The sequence below is a fragment of the Malaclemys terrapin genome, chromosome 3, assembly GCF_027887155.1.
Source record: "Malaclemys terrapin pileata isolate rMalTer1 chromosome 3, rMalTer1.hap1, whole genome shotgun sequence".
Classification (NCBI taxonomy): Eukaryota; Metazoa; Chordata; order Testudines; family Emydidae; genus Malaclemys; species Malaclemys terrapin.
In genome coordinates, this window is record NC_071507.1 from 19500824 (window position 1) to 19523471 (window position 22648).

The window sequence follows — 22648 nt, forward strand, 5'->3', positions numbered from 1 at the left end:
ATATATTAGACTTGACACATTCCAGGCATTAGTCTTACACTGCCTGAAGTGGAGGTTGCTGTGACAGACAGCTGTGGACTAATCTAATCAGAATTATTATACAGGATCTCTATTTTATTTGGGCAAAGTTATTTGAAATTATCATATAAAACAACTTTTTATAATCATGATTCTTTTACATATTCTTTACAACGTTCAGATGGCAGAAGCCAACTTTGTCTGCCATCCTCTACATATCTGTCTAGAAATTTTCATGGTCTTTGCCATGCTATAGAGCAGTGGTTCTCAACCTGCGGTCCATGGGCCACTTGTGGCCCAATCAGCACACAGCTGGCACATGAGCCAGCCCAGTGTTGGGGAGGTCTGGATGCTGGGGGGAACAGTCCCACGGGGATTGGATGATGGCAGGGGGGCAGTCCCTGGCTGGGGGGAGGGTGCCCGGCACCGATTTTTGCAGACAGGCTTAGCACCCGCAGTCTCTGCGTGCTCAGCCCTCCCACACCACCAGCAGCAGTGCAGAAGTGAGGGTGACAATACACCATGCCATGCCACCCTTACAGTAAATTAATTTTAACAGTTGATGTTTTGACTTATTTTGCTCATTTAAAATGCCCATGGTAGACATTTGCCAGTGTTGAAATGAAAGGTGCTGTATCGATTTTAATTGTACTGCTGTCGTCACAAATACTAAACTTTATTTTTTTGTAGATGTACAGCTAGTGTATATATTGTTGGATGCAGCCCACATAACACTTAGAGATCTGCATATGTGCCCCACAATGGTGAATAGGTTGTCAACCAGCGCTAAGGAGAATCACGGTGTGTTTTAAACAGGAGGCGTTTATTTAAGAACATTACTAGGATAACAGGCTTCCAGACCAATCAAGTTCTAGCTTTGTAATAAGGGACCACACCCTATCTAGAACTCTTTACAGCACAGCCACATCTAGTGGCAGAATAAGGTATTACAAGTAAATACATCATTACAGGTCCCAATACTATAGTGTCTGCCTATTTAACAAGAGTATATACTGTGCTTGGAGCTGTTTTTGATGATTTATTAGCAAAAGCATAAGCTTCCATGCAGGTGTTTTATTAACCATTTTATTAGTGACCCTCTTTAATCTGTTGTTTTAGGTTGTGTTTAGAGATGAGTGCCATTATCTAAAAGCTTTACACTCAGTATGTTGAAATTTCATTGACAGCAATAAACAAAAATCAAGTTAAATTTCTGACCGCAGTAGAAGAAAATAAGTATGTCCCACAAGTGCGGTGCTTTATTATTAGAGCACATGAGCAATGCTTTCAAGAACTTCAGAGAGAACCTCTGGAATATATGAAAGGGAAACAGGTTTCAGTAGTTTCAAATTCTAGAAGTTCTTAATTATGTGGTAATAATTAGAGCTGGTTCATATTTTTGGTTCACATTTTTGTGATGAAAAATGGCTTTTCGAGAAAATGAAAAATTTTGCATTTCACAGAATTTTAATTTTAGTTGGAATCTTCCATTTTTTTCCCCAATGACAAGCCAGACACTGAAAACTGAAAATTTTACAGTAAAAATTTGACTTTTAGAAAACCAAAATTTGTACTAAACCCCATTTTAAAACCAAAAACAATGTATGCAAACAAAAATTTTCATTTTTTTCAGTTTTTTTAAGAAAAAAATTCATGATGGTTTTTAAATCTAAAAAATTTTCTGTGAAAAATAGGTTTGTTTTTTTTTTTTCAATCAGCAGTAGTAATAAGGCTGAAATATTTCAGGTTTCAGAGTAGCAGCCGTGTTAGTCTGTATCTGCAAAAAGAACAGACTAATGCATATGCATCCGAAGAAGTGGGCTGTAGTCCACGAAAGCTTATGCTCTAATAAATTTGTTAGTCTCTAAGGTGCCACAAGTACTCCTGTTCTTCTTAAGGCTGAAATAGTGTATCAATAGGCCCATTTTTTCCATATTGGGATCACTTTACATTTTGGCCTATTTTTATAGATAGTGGGGTCAATTTTTTCTAATTCACACCATCGTATATCTGCTATAACTCCAGTGAAACCAAATGATGTAACAAGTGCTTTGAAGTCAAGGGAGTTACTCCAGATATACAGCAACATAACTGCAAGCAGAATTTGTCAACAGTGTATGAAATGTAGGATGCTTTCTGCTGTATCACTTTAACATATTTTGTAGGACAAGGATATGCCATCTTTAGATTGTAAACGCCTCAGATCAGAGGCCATCCAACGTTTATTCAAAGGGGAAACCCAGGAGGTAAAGTCTGCCATGACTACGAAAATCAAAAGCACTCAAAATGTGCAGCCAACAAAACTGTTAGAGAAACATCAGTGAAACTGCTTAAGCAGTTCTATACCTTGCCATCAAAGCTAAACACCACTGATAGCTCACACTCACCTAACTGCTTGGGATGTGAACACTTGGGTGTTGTGAGAAATTTCCAGAATGCATAGAACTAACTAAGAAATAAATGGAACACAGTATAGATTTGATTCTATCCCTCACTTCAGTGACTAGATCTTATAGAAGTTTCTCTAAGGGCTTGTCTACATGGGGAAATAGCCTGGAATAGCTATTCCACATCAGCACCCTGTCTCGATACTCTTATTGCACCTTCTGGGTATGTCTATATAGGAGCTAGAGGTGTAATTTCTAGCACGGGCAGACATACCCACACTGGCTTTGATTGAGCTAGCGCACTAAGAATAGCAGAGTAGCTGTGGCTATGTGAGTGGTGGGATGGGTCTAGCCACTCTGAGTATGTATTTAGGGTTTCAGCTGGATGGTACGTGTGCAGCTAGCCCATCCCATCACCCATACAGCTGCGGAACTGCACAAAAGCACTTATAAGGTATGTCTATACTGGAGGTGGAGGGATCATCAAACCTAGCATGGATTTGTCTACCTGAGCTGGAAATTATCCCTCCACCTCCAGTATAGACATATACCTTATGAGTGTGTTTGTGCAGTTGAGCTGAACAAAGACAATGTTAGTGAGGAATAAGAGAGTGAGAGCAGAATAGCTATTGTGCTTTAAATTCACATCCTAGCTTATTTCACCAGAGTGTCCCTGTGTAGACAGGTTGTGATAAAGGGGGGTATAGCTCCCTTTGATGGACACCCAGACAGCCGGTTACCTGTAAAATCCCTCTTGGTAGCTGTTCTTTACTTGCTTTACCTGTAAAGGGTTAAAAAGTCCCCCAGGTAAAGGAAAAAAAAGGGGGCACCTGACCAAAAGAGCCAATGGGAAGGCTAGAACTTTTTAAAATGGGGAAAGAAACTTTCCCTTTGTCTGTTGTTCTCTGGGCTGGAGGGACAGAGCAGCCAGGCTGTGAGCAGCTTAAGCCAGGTATGATCATAAATCATCAGATCACGCCTAGAACTACTTATCTGAACTCCAAATGTGTAAGTAGATCAGAATGTTTAGCTAGACGCAATTAGGGTTATTTCTTTTATTTATTATTGGCTTGTGGACTCCTCTGTGCTAACCCCAGATGCTTTTGTTTGCTTGTAACCTTTAAGATGAACCCCAATGAAAGCTATTTTGGGTGCTTGATTTTTGGAATTGCTCTTTTAAAATCTAGCAAAAGCCTAAGTTCCAGATGTATTTTCTTTCTTTTTGTTTTTAATAAAACTTACCTTTTTTTAAGAAAAAGATTGATTTTTGGTGTCCTAAGAGGTTTGTGCATGTTATTTGATTAGCTGGTAACCACGGCTACTTTCCTTTGTTTTCTTTCTCAGTTCTTCCCCAGGGGGCATGAAAGGGCTTGAGGGTACCCTACATCAGGGTTCTCAAACTGGGGGTTGGGACCCCTCAAGGGGCCATGAGGCTATTACATGGGGGGTCCTGAGCTCTCAGCCTCCACCCCAAACCTCATTTTGCCTCCAGCATTTATAATGGTGTTAAATATATGAAAGTGTTTTTAATGTATAAGGGGGGTTGCACTCAGAGGCTTGCTGTGTGAAAGGGGTCACCAGTACAAAAGTCTGAGAACCCCTGCCCTACATGAAGGAATTCCCAAGTGCTCCTTCCTGAGTTCAAAGGTGTGGTTTTTTGTTGTTGTTGTTGTTTTTTTGGTTCGTTTGTTTTTTTTGCATGTGGGTGGTGGCGGCGTTTACCAAGGCAAGGTCAGAGAAGCTGTAACCTTGGGAGTTTAATACAGGCCTGGAGTGGCAAGTATTAATTTTTAAAATCCTTGCGGGCCCCACTTCTGCACTCAGAGTGACTGACAGTTGGGATTCAGCCTTGACACAGGTCCTAAGCAAATTATCCTTTAATAATTTCCTGAGATCATGTGTCAATAAAGGGATGTAAACAGTCTGTGGCCAGGGCAGTAATTACAGTCAGGTCCTGAGAACACCAAGAAGTTTGCAGTTTGGTCTGTTCTCCAGTGCAATTATCTCAGGAGGTCTATAAATGGATCAGTGGGTACAGATGACTTGTCTCACCTGCCGTCCAGACAGCAGTTTTGGGTCCTTGCATTGGATGGTGCCTTTGGAAAATTGATAACCATTCATGATTTAAAATAGAATCCGAGAGGTTAGCTAGGATTTCAGAAATAAAGGGGCCTGTTGTCGGTCCTAGCCGGGGCTCGACCCTTCCAGACAGGAGGGGAGCCACACCGACTCACTACTGTGGGAACAAGTAGTCAGTTAGTCCCGGAACTCCGGCTCTTTGGTGCAGAGTCGGAGCAACCACAGTTAAAGTTCAGGCCCTTTACTGCAGGGGCTGAGCGAGCAAATAGTTCAGAGCCCAGGCCCTGGATCAGGGCGGGGCAAACACAGTTAGGCTCAGGCCCTTGTTTGCAGGGGCTGAGCGAGCAAAGAGTTCAAAGCCCAGGCCCTGGATCAGGGCGGGGCAAACACAATTAGGCTCAGGCCCTTGGTTGCAGGGGCTGAGCGAGCAGACAGTTCAGAGCCCAGGCCCTGGATCAGGGCGGGGCAAACACAGTTAGCTCAGGCCCTTGTTTGCAGGGAGCTGAGCGAGTGAATAGTTCAAAGCCCGGGCCCTGGATCAGGGCGGGGCAAACACAGTTAGCTCAGGCCCTTGTTGCAGGGGCTGAGCGAGCAAATAGTTCCAAGCCCAGGCCCTGGATCAGGGCGGGGCAAACACTGTTAGGCTCAGGCCCTTGTTGCAGGGGCTGAGCGAGCAAACAGTTCAAAGCCCAGGCCCTGGATCAGGGCGGGGCAAACACAGTTAAGCTCAGGCCCTTGTTTGCAGGGGCTGAGCGAGCAAATAGTTCAGAGGCCAGGCCCTGGATCAGGGCGGGGCAAACACAGTTAGCTCAGGCCCTTGTTGCAGGGGCTGAGCGAGCAAATAGTTCAGAGGCCAGGCCCTGGATCAGGGCGGGGCAAACACAGTTAGGCTCAGGCCCTTGTTGCAGGGGCTGAGCAGGCAAATAGTTCAAGGCCCAGGCTTCTGTAGCCGAGCGTTGGGTGAGGGGGAAGCCTGCCACCCGTACGGAGGGTGGCAGGGGGGAACGCAGGCCCACCCACTCCACTGCGTTCCAGCCCGGGGCCCTAACAGCGGTTGCTGCCGCTGCTGGTCAGTGGGGTATCCAGACCGCAACACACTGACATAGGCTCACACTCAGTTGCAGCCGGACCGGGGTCGGCTACCCCCGGGCTACTTCCGTGATCCCCCTCACAGCCTACCTCGGTCGTTGCGCCGGGATCGGGCCAGTCCACCTGCATGGGCTCCTCTCTGCCCGGGCTCGGCGGCAAGTCTGGTAGCTCTGCCGGGAAGTCCGGCCAATGGTCCTCAGGCGGCTCCTCTGGATAGCAGCAGGGGCTGAGGGGTTCGGGTCCAGTCTCACCCTCAGGGTTAGCGGGGTTCGGTTCCCAGGGGTTCTCCCAGTGGCGGGCGTGAACGGGCTCCGGCGGCTCCTCCTCGTAGCGGGCCCGGGGTAGCTCAGGCCAGCTAGGGTCTTCGACGGTCTCCTGGCCGGGAGCTCCCGGCCGCACGTCTGCTCCCTGTGGTGGCTGGCCGCCAACTGAGCTCTGGCGGCCGGCCTTTATACTTCCTGTCCCGCCCCTTGACTTCCGGGGGGCGGGGACAGGCGGTGGTGGTCCCACCCACTCTGGTGCCGGCACGTGGGCTCCCTCTTCTGGGCAGGAGGGGAGCCACACCGACTCACTACAGGGCCCTAATCTTCCTTGTTCTACATTTTATTCAGAAGGCCTAGGAGTAAGAGTGAGAATGAGAGGGCATTATAGCTCTCCAACCTCCAATAACATCTTCATGGATAGGAGCTGCAGGAAGTTTTCCAAGTGTAAAAATGCCACAATTGCACTTAGTAAGATATGGACATGCTGCATCTGCAGGCAAAGTGTCTCACAGGCAAATCCCCTACTTGATGGTTATGTATGGTAGCACCCACTACACGCTGAACTTTTTTCCTATGAGGATTCTTTTAGTGGGCTATTTGGTGGGTGTGATTGTAACCCACACACCTGGGTGTGGTGTTCTGTCCCATCTAGTGGGGGTGGGGGGGAGAGAAAAAATGAAAATGAGTTTGCTCTACAGCCTTAGCTAAGAGCCAGTTGTTTTTTAGCTCATGCGGCAGAGGCTCATGCACTAAGCTCCAGAGGTCCCAGGTTCAATCCTGCCCACCAACGACCGGGGTCTGTCAGCGTTACATGATGTCTTAACTGGAGCTAGGAATAGAACAGTACATTAAACCCAATGCCTCGCCAATGAGCAGGGTATAAGTAGTCTTCTCCTAATTTGTGTGCCCCTGTGCTGGTGCCAGACATAGTTTATGTCTACATAACAGTTTAAGCCTGGGTCTGAGCCTGGTCTCAAGCCAACCCTCCCCCCCCTTGCATCCCTGCTGCATGGAGCTTGCCCAGAGCAGGGAGCAAAGCTGACAGGCGGGAGGCAGCTCCCAGCTGCCAGGATATTGGGGGTCAACCCTTGCAGGGCTGAGCCAGGAGCAGCAACTTGGTCGCTCTCTGTTCCTAGCACCTGCTCCCTCCCCCAACATCCCTGGGGCTGCATGTGCAGGGGTGCCCAGGCAGTGTGCTCTGTTAGGGCAGTGAGTGGGAGCCAGCCCCCAAACTTCCCAACAGCATCCCGGGGAGCTCTTATTCCTGCCTCCCTGGGGATGCACTTCACCGCTCCGCAGCTGGCAGCCAGGCTGGGGTGTGTGTGTTTTTCCTCTGTAACCTACATTTTATGTCAAAACAGACAAAAATAAATACCTTCATTGAACATCCCATTTTAAAAATTTAAGAATTGCAAAGTTTCATTTTAAAAGTTTGACAGCCATGGACACACATGTCCTAATTATTTTCAGAACGGGGCAGATGGGCATTTTCCTGCCCATGTGACTCCTCCTAGAGATGGAGAGCCCAATTTTCAGATTAGATCAGACTTTTTTTGTCACACACACCCCTTGCCCGTAATGAAATCTGGAGCTGCGGTTGGGAGGTGGGATGGGAGGAGAGCCACGGTCCAGGCTGGGCCAGGGCCACGGCCAGGAGCAGAGCTGGGAGCCGGGGCTGGGTGTGGAGCCACAGCTAGGTCCTGAGAGCGGGAGCTGGGGGCTGAGGCAAGGGCCAGAGATGCAGCTGGGGCTGGGAGCAGGGCCGCGGCTAGGTCCTGAGGCAGGGAACTGGGGGCTGAGGCCAGGGCCAGAGCTGCAGATGGGGCAGGGAGCTGGGGGCTGAAGCCAGAACTAAAGCTGGGGCCGCAGCTGGGAGCAGAGTCACAGTCAGAGCCAGGGGCCATGGCCAAGGCCCAAGGCTGGGGGCTGAGGCCAGAACGAAGCTGGGTGGCATTTCCTCCCCGTTCCCCAGGGGACTGACGCGGACCATGCTGCACCCACCGAACATTCCTCCCACCCCACAGTTTGGGGACCACTGGATTAGATGGTAGTTCAGTATAAAGCCTTCTCAGACTGCAGTCATTCTACTGAGACAACCACCAAAGAGCTAATTATACAGTTTATGTACTCGTGTGCTCCTTATGGGCACCTGAGTCCCATCAATAGCACCTCCACAGTTAGGAAACAGGGTGGGCAGTAGAGTTTTTTTTTTCCCCACAGTGCACTATGTTCCTAGGGTAAAGTGCTGACAGTGGGGCTGAGGGGCTAGGCACTTTGGGATAAGTTTACTTTGACTTGGGTCTGTGCTCTACAGCGTGGACGCCAGAGCCCTAGGTTCGAGCACAGGTCAGAAAATTCTTAACCTAGGGTTAAAATGCAGTGTAGATGCTCAAGCCTAGGGTTCCCTGACACTGGTCAGCTGACACGAGTCCCACTAACTCTAGGTTTACATTGCTGTGTAGACACAAACCATAGCTGTAGTTAGTCCCTGCACATGTATGCAGGCAGGGACTGCTCTCTGCTAATGCCCTCTGGGGTGAGACGTAGACAAGTAGAGCTGGATGGCCAAGGAGGGAAGTGAATTGTGCACCCCATAAGAGAGGATGCAGCCGGTCTACTTCTCTGCACCACCGTCACCGAGGGCAGTGCCTGTTCGTATTAGGCACAGTTTGCCTCTAACCCTAGGCCCTCTTTGTTACATCTCTATTCTGTAGATCAGTCATTGGGTTTTTCCTCACTTTCCTTACTCAGAATAACAAAGTGGAATAACAAAGGTCCTGCTATATCTGTCCTCTTTAGAATCTTGGCCCATACGAACCCTTGGATTCGGATGCTGCTGTTACTGCAGCCCTCCCTCCTGCTTCTTCACTGATTCTTCCATGAGAATCTCTTTCTCGGTCTCACACAGCTGGGACCCAGTTCTTCTCCCCCTCAGGATACAAGTAGCTTGCACTGATCTCAGTGATAGTAACTCGTATCCTGCAGGGGAGGAACAGGCCCTGGGAAGAGCAAAAATAATTGATGAATTTGGGCAGACAAAAATGCTTAGTTTTGCTGCAAAAATGACATGAAGAAGAGAGCATTTATGGCCCCACTGTCTCTATTTTATTTCCATTGTACTCATTAGTCATCAGTCCCATGGCTGCATATTAGAGCTAAGCTTTGAGACCAAAGGTACCAGATTATTTATGCCTTTGGGTGTGGGATGCCTTGTAAATATATGTTGTTAACAAATAGGGTTTGACGAAGGAAGCATAAATTAGTCTGCAGCAAAAACCTCCAATGGCAGTTTCAGAACTGTAATGCCATAAGGTATATGAGGCACGGGTACTCTTTACTCCCTTCAGCAACCCTGACTTCCTGAAGAACCTTGGTTATTTTATCTGTAGCTAAGCTAAGGCCCTGATCCTGCATTAAGCTTCACTCAGACAGAAGCCAGTGCCAGCACTCAACCCCACTGACTTCAATGGTGCTCCATGCAGATCCAGGCTTCTGTGCATGTGTGACTGTGTTGCAGGATTGGGGCCCAAAGCATTTAAATGACTTTAGAGAATCAGCCCATGCAGTGGGAGAAGTGGCTATAAGAGCACTTTATATTGTGCTGGCCCACAATGCACTTTAAAAGCACCCCAAAACCCAACTGACTTCTCTGAATGTATAAGTGATTGACTGTTGCTAGTGATAGGTTCAAGAAACATTAGTAGTGGAAATCTGGCAGTTCAGAACATAGCAAACTCTATGAGAACCAGACTACAACCACACTGGGCAGATTCTCAACTGGTAAATTCTGTACATACCATGTTCTTTAGGAAGTAGCTTCTCCTGCTAATATCCTCTGTAGTCAGCGTCAGCTGTGGCATTTTTAGATCGATTAGATTTCTGACTACTACAAAAATACATGCTTTGAGTTAATATTGAAACATCCATTATTAGTGACTCTCACCTTAAAATAAGAGGTTGCTTTCTGTAAGCTTGGCCAATTGAAGCCACTGAGTTCAGCTTGCTTCTAGCACACATTCTCTTTGGCAAACAGAAACTAACTTCAGAACTGCAGGAATGTACATTGTTGTGCCAACCTTCCTGCAATATTATCTATTTTGGTTATGTTATCTTTCTAAGCAGCAGGTGCTTTTCAAGAAAAAAGGCACATAAGTGCACTCTACACATCTATGCTATCATAAATAACTAGGTGAACATAAACTGAATTCTGCTCCTGGGTTAAAAACCCCTGTTTTTCAATGGAAACGTGACGGGCACGGTGTATAAAAAAGCTACTTTCCAGTGATGGGTTCTGGTGACACCTATAATTATGCAAGCAAAGCTTAAGTGGTTCATAATATCACCAGAACACAGAGACAAATGAAAACAACTCTATGGATACATTAATATGAGAGATTTTTAAAAAATAAAATAACTTCAACAAGGAAAACTGCATCAAAATGAAAACCTTGATATTGTGATGCATCGTAGCTTTTAAGAAACACATTGCATTGTTCAGATTGTAACACAGGCTATGATTCTCGTATAGTAGCTTAATGCATTGAGTTGTAGTCTACCTTTTGCATTAGAGAAATTCATTGAGGCTGTGCTTGAAAATCAAAACAAATGTACTCGACATAATTTATTTAATTGCGCCACCTATTTCCCCTGACAGGGTCTATGATCTGAAGAGCATCAAATGTAGTGTACCTAAAGTATCTAAAAATGCTTTACTCTGTTGCACACATTTGTCATTCTTCTTACCTGCTAAGGTGCATGAGAAAAGGCACGCTGATATCCAACAATTGCTCTTCTTTAATCGATTTTTATATTTTATATTGCCAGTGGGATTCTCTTAAGATGGTTTTTTCTTATTCAGGGAACATTCAAAGCAAATGGACCATTCTTCTCCTTACTCATGCTAATATCAAGTGGGTGGCAGGAGACATTTCTTTAACCTCATCACTTCAGTGTTCCTGCACTCTGACTTATCTGTGACCACAGTAGTTCAATCAACTTCCAAGCATTTCAGTTCGTCTTATCTATAGCACAACACATAGGTAGAGAGCGGATGTACTGTGATTTTACTGCCTTCCAGAACTGGAAAGTTAGCTTTTTGCCATGCTAATGTTCTGACATGGCAGATAAACACTCCAGATATGATCTTGTGAACTAGGCAAGGTTTACTCCTATACTGATCCTGAATTGGGGCAAACATTCCACTTTGCATACTCCAGCCACTTAGCTTCATGATTGCTACTATGGACTGTAACCAGGAGCTAGGGTGACCAGACAGCAAGTGTGAAAAATCGGGACAAGGGGTAGGGAGTAATAGGATCCTATATAAGAAAAAGACCCCAATATTGGGACTGTCCCTATAAAATCGGGACATCTGGTCACCCTACCAGGAGCGCTGGAAGCTCCCTACAAGAAGAGAGGCCACTGGTTCCTGGAACTGCTGACTAGAGTGGTTATGATGGGCATTGTGGGACACCTCCTGGAGGCCACTTAGGGGAACATAAACAAGCGCAGTGTCTACACTGACACTGCGTCGTTCTAACTTCGTTGCAAAAAGCTCTATGCCTCTCATCAAGGTGGTTTTATTATGTCAGCATAGTCAGAGAGTTAAATCAGTGGGAGTAGCATTGCAGTGTGTACACCTCCACTGTTTTGTCAAGGAAATCTGACTTTTGTTGACAAAACTGTGTAGTGTAGACAAGGCCTCAATCACTTTCACTTGATAAACCCTGAAAAACCCTGAACTGTTCTAATTAAAATGCTGTCAAGTCACTGGGATCTCACTTTACACCACATCCTTGCCCTGATCCTACAAACTGGTGAGCTACACGGGTGAGGTACTGTGCACCCTAAAATCACATGGAAATAATTGGGAAATGAGAGTGCTCAGTACCTTGCAGAATTGGTCCCATGGTTGGAACAGAAATTTCTGGTCTTTCCTGTTAAAAAATTCTGACTCCAGGGCATTCTAAACAGCACAGGCTACTTGGCTTCAAATTTCTCATTAAAAACATTTTTTTTTTTTTGGTTATAAGATAAGATGAGAACTTAGAAAAAATTCAAAACTTGAAACAAGGCAAGTTTGCTGGGAGCTCTTCCCTGGAGCACAGAGCAAGGATAATTTACAGTGGCACAATTTAATGGCTGACATTGTTTTTAATTATTAACAAAAATTTGGTTTAAAAAGATAAACAGGGTTCTTTGGTGCTACAGGCCTGTTTTTTATATATCCCTAGAAATCTCCTTTCTTCACAGATCAGAATATAGATCTGTGAGTTGTCCAGCTTTCTTCTAGGTTTTGCAATATGCTTAGCTGGGTTTTCTAAAACCTCCTGTTCTGAAATGACTTGCAAGACTTAATTGGGAATTTCTGTACACACTATTACAGCACTCATGCTCTTTCAGCGACTCCCAGCCTTGATGTCCTTTCATATTAATAAGGTAGATGAGCTTTCTTTGCTTATTGTCCGCATGTCTTTTATTATAAGAACAAACAGTTCTTTTTGAATAATTTAAGAGTATTTCTGTTGTTCATTTGTCTTTGCCATCCCTCCAGTCCCTGACTATTCAACACACCTATTATATCAGAATACTACTGTCTAGTTACTTTGTATATCTGTAAACAGCAAGTGTATTTTTAGTTCTCTGTCCTGATGACATTTCTAGTTAAAAGATAGATACAAATAAACCTGGGAAGCAAGAGATTAGGTTATAGTTTTTATCATTAATATCTTGAGGATTTTTTGACACCTTGGAATCCTACGTATAGGAAGATCTTAATTAAAATTAAACATATTATTTGTCTGTGAAACCTTATTGTTATTTTAAGGTGTCCCTTTGTGTTTACTACAATGCTGCAAAAATATAAATTGAGTATTGTTAAGCCGAAAAAGATACTAGTCAAGTTTGAATTTAATTGGAGTTGTATAGGTACTCCACATCCCTGAGAGGTGGTGGGTATGTTGATGGGAGAAGCCCTCCTGTTTACATAACACTGTCTACACGGGGCGGGGGGAGGGAGGGGTTAGGTCGGTATAACTATTTCATTTGTGGTGGTATGGATTTTCCACACCCCTGAGAGACATAGTTATGCCAACCTAAGTCTGTAGTGTAGACCAAGTCTTAGGGATGGGATGGATTCTCCATCACTTGCAGTCTAAGTAAGTTGTCCCAATAGTTAATTACCCTCATTTAAAATGTTATGTTAACTTAAAGAAAAATAATTGGAGTTCAGGTTCATAAGCTTTTCTTAAAGGTTTTATTTACTTAAACAATAAATTAATTAAACACATTTTTGTGCAATCTGAGGATGCAGAAAACAAACCAGAAACTAATCTGGATGATTAGCTGTTTAGCAGCTAATCAGAATCACTAGCTGAGATCCCCATCATTCATTCAACAAATATGAAGTACCCAAAGATTGAGCTGGAGGGAGATTATTCTCCTTCTGGGAAATTTGAATTTGTGCAAGCTTCTGAAAACTTGGTCCCTAGTAACCACTAGAAGCTTCAGATTCATGATTCTTTCCAGAGGTAGGCAATTACAGTTGTAAATGTAAAGTCTATCAAAGCAATGTTCACAACATGCATAAATAATTTTCTTGGTTTTAAAGGAAACGAGCCACCAGTTGATACTTGAACAAGTGAAAGAGCTAACATCTAAATTATTTCTTTTCATAGACAAGTGGTTGGCTGTTTCAACTGGTTAAGCTCTTTCACGGGTAATGTAGTATAGTTAGCAATCCATTCCATGATATCTTATTCCAAGCTAGGATTTAGGCAGTTCCTGTGTGGTAAGACTGGGGGGGTTCTCTTCACTAACGGGGTAAGTTGACCTAAGTTACGCTACTCCAGCTATGTGAATAACATAACTGGAGTTGACATAGCTTAGGTGTCTTCACTGCGCTGTGTCGATGGAAGACGCTCTCCGGTTGACTTCCCTTACTCTTCTGGGGGAGTTGGAGTACCAGAGTTGACTGGAGAGTGCTCTGCCGTCGATTTAGTGGGTCTTCACTAGACACCGCTAAATCGACACCTGCTGCATCAGTTGCAGCATCATCGATCTCCCTGGTAGTGAAGACAAGCCGTGGGTATGTCCACACTTTGAGCTGGGAGCATGATTCCCATCTTGAGGAGAGATACTTAAGCATTGGCAGCAGGTAGGGGAGACTTTGCGAGGCTGTAACTCCCCAAAAAGCCAGGCATGGCCCCACCCACACTCCACAGCCAGAGCTCTGCTTCGGCAGTGCCGCTGGGCTCCAGGGGCTGGGGACATGCCGCCCGCCTTCCTGGGGCTGTGGCGGCGCTGTGCGCTCTCCTTCCTGGTACTCCGGGGCTGGGGGAGCTGCAGGCACTAGCCAGCCTGATGCGGGGGCTGGCGTACACAGTGGGGGGAGCTCTAGGTTCTGGGGCGCTCGGAAGGGGCGAGGCCTTGAGTGGAAGGGGCAGGGTTGGGGGCTAGCATCCCCCAGACAGTGGTTCACACACCATCCATGTACTCGAGCTAATTCTGATCAAACTAGCATGGTAAAAATAGAGTGTAGTCTTAGTGGCGGCCAGGTTGGCCAACCTGAGTATGTGCCTATGGTATTGGGTGGGTTACGTATTTGGGGCAGCTGGGTCCTGCAGCTGCTTGCTCAATGAGAGCTAATACCAGTATGTCTCCTCAGGATGGGAATTACACCCTGGGCTTGAGGTGTAAGCCATGTCCATTGTGCTGCACAGGCTGGCCTACACTACAGACTTACGTTGGTTTAACTATGTAACCATGTCAGTCAGGGGTGTGGAAAATCTGTTTTATTTAGATGCCTAAATATGGATGTAGAACCTTTAGGCCCCCATTTTTTAAACAATTGGCCACTTTTTTAAAATTATGTTTACAAAGTTCTCTTGTAAGCTGGGCAAATAGCAAATTTCAGTTCAGGCACAGTGTCAACTCTACAATCCCTATCATCTGGTCTAGTAGTTTTTACATCTCCCTTCTTCAATGAGCTGTATGTGCATTAGCACTAAAATATACTGCATGGTCCTATGGTTACATATTGTGAGGTGCCAATTACTTGATTTGAAATCTGTCTGTTGCATATACATTTTTCTAGAGTACAGATTGATTATAGACTTAATGTTTCTCAATAAAGTCTCTAATGTCGAACAGTTACACTGAAATCTACCTCTTCTGTATTCCTGTTGCATCAGTACATTTCCTGTAGCAGACAACCCATCATTTTAAAATTAACTCCCTGAAATATGTCCCACTCCCACCCCTTTTGTATGGAAAGGTACTTATAAGAGTAATGAAGTCGATGCACTGGAAGGTTCCTTTATAATGAATATCAAATGTCAAGCATGCCAACCGGCAAGTCAGTTACGCAACAATACAAAAACATCCTTTCACAATTTTTTAAAAATACCTGATCTTAATGTATTTAATAAAGACCGTAAAAGTCACCTGTTGACTACACTTTACTAATGATTAATTGATTGCTTTCTGGAATCATTAAGTAGTTATTTAAATGTGTTTCAGTGACTAGTTCAAATCTGTTTCCTAATGACAAATGATAAATGTCATAGCTTTGTTATGGACTCGGTTAAAATTTGTTGTTTGTTGGTCGGGTCTCAGGATAAAGGTGAAGATGCCATTGCAGACTGGTAGCTGAAATAGTTAAGTGACTTCTGCTCCAAATGCAGGCCCATGTCTGGCTAACTTTAAGGCAGATCCAAGGCCACTCAAGAATTTGAACAATGTGGGCTAGGCCTCCGTTGGGTAAGGGTGTATGTGCATGTGTGAGTGAGAAGTAGGACAGAGAGACAAGAGCAGTAGGAAAGCTAATCAGACAGGAACAGAAGTGTTGGTAATGTGTCCCTGAGAAAAAGCTAAGAGAGCAGGGGCGTCTCCAGGCACCAGCACACCAAGCGCATGCCTGGGGCGGCAAGCCGTGGGGGGCGGCCTGCCAATCGCCGTGAGGGTGGCAGTCAGGCTGCCTTCGGCGGCATGCCTGCGAGAGGTCCGCCGGTCCTGCGGCTTCGGTGGACCTACCGCAGGCATGCTGCCGACGGCTGCCTCACTGCCATGCTTGGGGCATCAAAATACATAGAGCCGCCCCTGTAAGAGAGAACGCTTTTTGGAGCATAGATCACTGGCTGGAAAGGCAGGTTTGGAACAGCAAGTAAAGGAATTGTTTTCTGCTGTTTGATTCTTACTATGTTCAAGTAAACAGCGAGCAGCGGCACAGGAGGCAGCAAACAGGGCTGCTAACGGGAGTTTGAGTGGGAGTCTCATTGGAGGAGAAGGTATCTGTACTTGCGTCTGTCTTTGTAGTGCTTGTGTGTGCAGAGGCCTGTAGGGGCAGTGTGCTGGGAGGGCCGCAGAGCCCTGATTAGGGGGAAGAGCTTGGCTGAGTAGGGGGCCTATAAAAGCGGCCACCCAGCCAGGCAGCAGCACAGGAGGCTGCTAACAGGGGAGTTTGAGTGGGAGTTTGGAAGGGGAGGCAGGAGGGCGCGGTGTGTTGTGTGTTCCGTATCCCCAGATGCAGTGAGCAGAGACTGCAGCAGCCATGAGTCAAGCAGCAGGGGTCACAATGCAGATGATTGCATGTGGAAGCTGCGGTATGTATATGGTGCTAGCAGGGGAGCCTGAACAGAGGTATGTTTGTATGAAGTGCCACCTAATAGAGTTGCTGGAAGAAAAGATTCAAGGGTTGGAGATGCAGGTAGATACCCTGGTAGAGTTTAGAAGGGGATTTGAGCAGTTGATGGAGGAAAGGCAAAGAGGGGCTGAAGGGGAATGCTCAGGGGTTCAGGTGGAAGCAGGGGCTACAGTGTGTGAGGGGGGATTATCAGAGGGAGAACAAGGGCAGTGGAAGCATGTGACCGTGAGAAGCAGGCCAAGGAAAAGGAGGGCCAGTGAAGGGGAAATAGAACTCAGGAACAGGTTTGGGTGTTTGGAGAACGAGGAGGGGGGGCAGCAGGTGGTATCTGAAAGTGGGAGGGTGAGGAAGAAGAGAAGAGCAGCTAGTCCCATAGAGAGGGAGGAGGAGTTAATGGAGACAGCACCAAATCTGGGCCCCAGGAGGATACAGAATGACACAAGTGGGAGTATAAGGGAAAATAGGAACAGACATGGGTTACAACTAGAGGGAACAGAGAATAGATTAGTAGATTGCAATGTCGCCAGGCAAAGGCAGGTTTACATGATTGGGGACTCCATACTGAGGAGGTTAGACAGGCCTGTGACCAGGGCGGACCCAGAGAACAGAAGGGTGTGCTGTCTACCGGGTGCTAAGATACGGGATGTGGACCTACGGTTGAAAAGGATCCTAAAAGGAGCAGGTAAGAACCCCTTGATAATCCTGCACGTAGGAACGAATGACACGGCTAGGTTCTTGTTAGAGAGAATCAAAGGAGATTATGCCAGGCTGGGGAAGACGCTCAAGGAAATCGAGGCTCAGATCATCTTCAGTGGGATTCTGCCTGTTCCTAGAGAAGGGCAGCAAAGGGCTGACAGGATTGTGAGGATAAATAGTTGGCTAAGGGAGTGGTGCTATAAGGAGGGCTTTGGGATGTATGGCCACTGGGAGGCTTTCGGGAACAGACAACTGTTCTCACGGGATGGACTTCACCTGAGTAGGCAGGGCCGGCTCTAGGTTTTTTGCCGCCCAAAGCAAAAAAATGTTTGGCTGCCCCCCACCCCAGCCCTGGGCTACCCCCCGCATCCCCCTGCCGCCCCAGCCCTGGGCTCTCCCCCCCACACCCCCTGCTGCCCCAACCCTGGGTTCTATCCCCCTCACCCACAAAACCCCTGCCGCCCCAGCCCTGGGCTCTTCCCCCCTCCACCCGCACCCCCTGCCTCTCCAGCCCTGGGCTCTTTACTGCCAACTGTACCCTCCTTCCGCCCCAGCCCTGGGTCACTGGTAACTCACTCCCAGGGTGGGTCATTAGGCAGGAATTTTAGATGTGCACAGAACACAGACAGGATTGGTTCCCATATGGTTACAGAACCAGGGCCGGCTCTAGGTTTTTTGCCGCCCCAAGCAAAAAAAATGTTGGCTGCCCCCCCATCCCAGCCCTGGGCTCCTTGCCGCACCCCCCCCCACCCCAGCCCTAGGCTCTCCCCCACCATCCACACCCCCCTGACACTCCAGCCCAGGGCTCTCACCTCCCGCACCCCCTTGCTGCCCCAGCCCTCGGCTATCCCACACACACACCCTGATGCCCCAGCTCTGGGTTCCCTCTACCCCCCCACCATTGCCCCACCCCCCCACACACACACCTCTCCTGCTGCTCCAGCCCTGGGATCACCCACTCCACCTGCACTCTCCTTCCGCCGCAGACCTGGGTCACTGGTAACTCGTTCCCACGGCAGGTCATTCAGCAGGAATTTAGATGTGCACAGAACACAGACAGGATTGGTTCCCACATGGTTACAGAACTGCAGTAAAGTGGATCAATTTTCAGCTTGTGTGATTGGAGGATATGTGGATGCATATTATAACACTGTCCTACATAAATGAGGAAAAGTTGAGGTGCCTTTATTATTCTTTTGTTCCACTCTTTCTTTCTATGGGGAATTTGCCAGTGCAATATCACTGTCTTCCTTTTAAACAAACAAACAAAAGGCAATGGCTGTTGAAAATAGCAATTCCAGTCCTAATAACCACTGAGAAGCATTTCTTGCTCAATCTTATCCTACTTTTTCTACAGCAAGTTCCAGTGGATCAGTATATTTGATTTGGGAGAAATGAAGTAACAGCTGCCCAAACTGAGCTTGAGCACGCCTGAATTTTGAGGTGTTCAAATCTGGAAGGCAGGTGCTGGGCGGGAGGCGGACCCTGTGGCTCCGCAGGGGAGCACGGCAGCATGTATGCAGCAGCGTGTCTGGCGCTGCACGAAGCCAGACACGCTGGTGTGAGTGGCACAGTAAGGGGGTTGGGGGGTTGGAGAAGGGGTAGGGAGTTCCGGGGGGGGGCAGTAAAGGGACAGGGAGCAGGGGGGGTTGGATGGGGCGGAGGTTCGAGGGGGTAGTCAGGGGCAGGGAGAAGGGGAGGTTAGATGCGTCAGGGGTTTGGGGGGGCAGTTAGGGGACAGGCAGCAGTTGGATAGTCATGGGAGTCCCAGGGGGTTGTCAGGGGACAGGTAGGGGGTGGGGTCCTAGAGGGGAAGTTGGGGGGGGGGTCTCAGGAAGGGGGAAGTTGGGTACAAGGACCAGTGGGGCTTAGATAGGGGGTGGAGTCCTGCAGGGCAGTTGGGGCAGGGGTCCCGGGAGGGGGTGATCAGGGGGTTGGATGGGTTGGGGTTTCTGTGCGGGGCAGTCGGAGGGAGTGGATGGGGGCAGGGTGGGGCTACCTTCCCTCCCCGTGGAGTGTCCTATTTTTTGAATGTTAAAATATGGAATCCCTACTCACAGCGCAGCTCTCCATTCACAGCAGGCTACAGCATGAGGTCTCAGCTTCCTCACTCCCTCCCCCTCTTTCCTGTTGGTAGTGGCCAGGGGAATGCTGGGAAATGTAGTTCTTTCCCTGCTCCAGGGCTGGCCCTATAGGCAGGGAGCTAACCAACGAACTACAGCTCCCAGGGGCAACTGTTGGTTCTCAGCTCCCATGGTGGATCTCTGCCGCTCCTGCAAATGGGCTGCCCCAAGAACGTGCTTGCTTTGCTGGTGCCTAGTGCCGCCCCTGGACACGCAGCAGGGGGTTGTGGATGGCCAGCATTGCTGTCCGGAGGAAGAGTCTTCTCTGCCCTTCTCAGAAGAACTTTCCGAAGACCTAAAACCAACAGCATGTGAGGCATTAGCAGATTGCTCAGAACCAGACTCCAACTCCTGGGGCTAGAACGGCATCTCCATCTAGTGGCCCTTGGAGGCAGCCACTGTAGGGGACCCAGCCACCCCCACTCCCTGAGCTGTCTCATGCCCTGGCAGAGTGTCCTTACCTCCCCCACCCTAGCTGTGTTCCTGTAGCCCAGGAGCCTGCTGTCCTGGTGCTAGTCCCAGCACCACAGGTCTTCGGCCTCATGGATGCTCAGCCCTGGGAAAGAGAGACACACACACACACATTTGTCATTCTGGTTGCAGTGCTTGTGTCCTTCCAATCCCATTGGTGGCTGCACAGTGGGTAGAGTCCTCGCTGCGTGCCTGGCCCAACAGAATTGCAGGGGAGGGGTGTAGAACAGAGAAAGAGACAGACAGAGACTCATCCTCCAGCCAGGGTCAGTCTGAGAGAAATTGGCTGGGGTCCCAGTCTCACTCTTCTATTGGGTGCCATTTCCCAGCTGGGTTCCCTCTGGTGCAGCAGCAGCTGGTACAGTTGGTAAACCCCCTCCCTGGGCTGCCGCCTGATGTCCTTGGCTGGGTCACTGATCAACAGAGCCAGCTGTGCCACGTCGTGACCCATCCTGGGGAATTCTGCTGAGTTCTAATGGAAGGGAGAGAGGACTCCACCAGCATTTTCCTGCCAGCTCCCAGTCCACCGTGGGCCAGGAATCTTTTTCCCCTCAGCCCCTCTGCAGGAGATGCTAGAGGATAGAAGCTAGAGCTAGACCCTTAATTTCCTCTGCCCCCCAGGGAGCCTGGAGAACAGGGATATGGGCAGGGCCCTCCATGAGGACTTGCTTCCCCAGCTGCTCCAGGATGACAGGAAGGCATGAACCTGGAGCATGGTCCCCTTAAAAGCCCAGTCACCACTTAACCAGGACAAGAAGAACTTGACTCCAGCCAAGCTCATTCTCTGCTCTGCCTCTGCCTCCCCAAGAGGAACACTCCTAACCCACAGCCCCTGCAGCAGCAGATCCTACAGCCAGTTGGAGCCAGCCCGCCTCACCCCTCCTGGTGTTGGGAGACGAACAGGAGAAAGGACAAAAGAAGGAAGAGATGAAGAGAAAGGAAGGAGGGATGGAGGAAAAGGTAAAACGAAAAGGACAAACCCTAATGTCCCCAGTGATTATATGGGACAAAGTCCCAGGTGGGGAATAATATTCTGCCACCTTAAACTAGTGTTTTCCATGCCTAGAATTCAGCTGGCACCAGGGGGACCAGACTAAACAGTCCAGTTCAAACCTCTCGGAGACTTTTACCTTCTAAACAGAAACGTCCGTTTTCTAGTAGAATCAGTAAAAGGAAAGGAGAAAGCTCAAAAGAGGCTCCTCCTCGCACTCACGTACGTGAACCCTAATACTCTCTCAGTCCTCAAAGAGAGACCTCGAGAAGGAAACTTGCTGAAGCAAAGCCACAGGGCTCTCTGAGGTTTCCCTGGCCCTGCGCCTCTATCCTGCCTGGGTGATGTCAGCATCTCTCTGTGAGGTCACCACCTCCCCACCACCTTTGACCAGTAGGCTGAGGTCTTGCAAAAGGCCTTTGTGATGTCACTGCCACACACACCCCTCCCCTGAAGTGCTAATGTCCTGCTGCTGGCCAGACACTTTGAAGGTTTGAGCTACTCTCTGTGGATCACCCCACTCAATGCTTGTTCATTCTAGGAAGCAAGCTGGCTAGACAGTGAAACATCAGAGGCTGCTCCCAATGCTACACTCAGTTTTTCCAAAACTAGTAGGCTTGATGGCCAGAAGAGACCTTTAGAGCATCTAATCTAACCCCCTGCATGATCACGGGCTTCCTCTATAGTACAATAGTTACTTTTGGGGAACACACATTCCAGAAAGGCATCTAGTCTTCATTCAATGACATCAAGAGATGGAGAATCCACCACTTTCCCTTTTAGTGAGTGCCAGGGGGCTCCATTTCCCCTTCCACTAGCTCCCCACTTACAGTAAGCCAGAGCAGTACCTCCAGCAGGGAGCGGGAGTTGCGGATGGTCTCAGAGGCAGAGCCCCTGCAGTGCCTCAGGCATTTGGCGCAAGTGCCGGATGATGCGGAGCTGGTGCATCACTTTGGCCGTGACGTCCTCCTGCTGCATGGGAACGAGAACCTGTCAGAGACTCAAATGCCCCGAGGAATCAGGGGGAATTAAGAGCACCTGGAACAAGCAGCATTTCCACACATTACCTGCCCACCACTGAGGGATGGATTCACCTCCTGACCCCAAGAATGGAGTCTTGTTGTCCTTTCTAGTAACGTCCAGTGCCAAACCCCCTCCTTGAAGGGTGAGCTCCTGCCACCTCCCCCTCAGCGCCCTTGTAGGCCCAGGCCTCATTCCCATCCTATTGCCATTTGCTGGCCTGGCGCAAGGAGCCTGGTTGGGAAATGAGAGCGAGAGCAGGTGCTACTGGGAAGGTAGATGAATTCAACTCCATGAGCAGGAGGGAACCAGCTTGTCCCCGGAGGAGCTCCAACACAGCTCTTTAGTAAGGCTAATTAATGACAAGCATTACCTCCTCATGGACTTATGTTCTCAGGGCACGGTGCTTTTGCTCTTGGGAAGAGCAGAGGAATCCCCTAAGTGCCCTCTGCAAGCCTCTCCTCTCCCAGAGGGCCTCACCCAGTTCCCAATGGCCTACTGACCGTGTCACCCGAGCCACCACCTAGAGAGAACGGGAGGATTCAGTCAGCAGGGGCTGCTGATCTGCCCCATTCACCAGGGCTGCCATCCTGTGGCTTCAGCATTAGTATCTGGGATGACTTGGGGCAAGATCTCGACCTTCCCGCAACCCACTTCACTGCTGCCAGAATCCCTCCTGCCTGCACCTGCCCGAGCCCCTCCCTGCCCAATCTGGGTGGGGGTGGCAGGAGAGGGTTCTGAGAACTTGAGCTGTGGTTTGGAGGTGGATCAGCTGTCAAGGGCGCTGAGGGGGAGGTGGCAGGAGCTCACCCTTCAAGGAGGGGATTTGGCACTGGAGGTTACTAGAAAGGACAACAAGACTCCATTCT

The 22648-nt window shown here is 48.2% G+C and overlaps 1 protein-coding gene across 1 annotated transcript in view; it reads left to right on the forward strand.

Annotated features, from left to right (window-relative positions):
* Positions 1-3324: 3324 nt before the first annotated feature.
* The window catches only part of BFSP1 (beaded filament structural protein 1), a 237859-nt gene continuing 218535 nt past the window's right edge, over positions 3325-22648 (forward strand). Inside the window, exon 1 of the mRNA XM_054022003.1 lies at positions 3325-3413. The gene's annotated coding sequence lies outside the window, so the exon portion shown is untranslated. The remainder of the gene's footprint in view (positions 3414-22648) is intronic.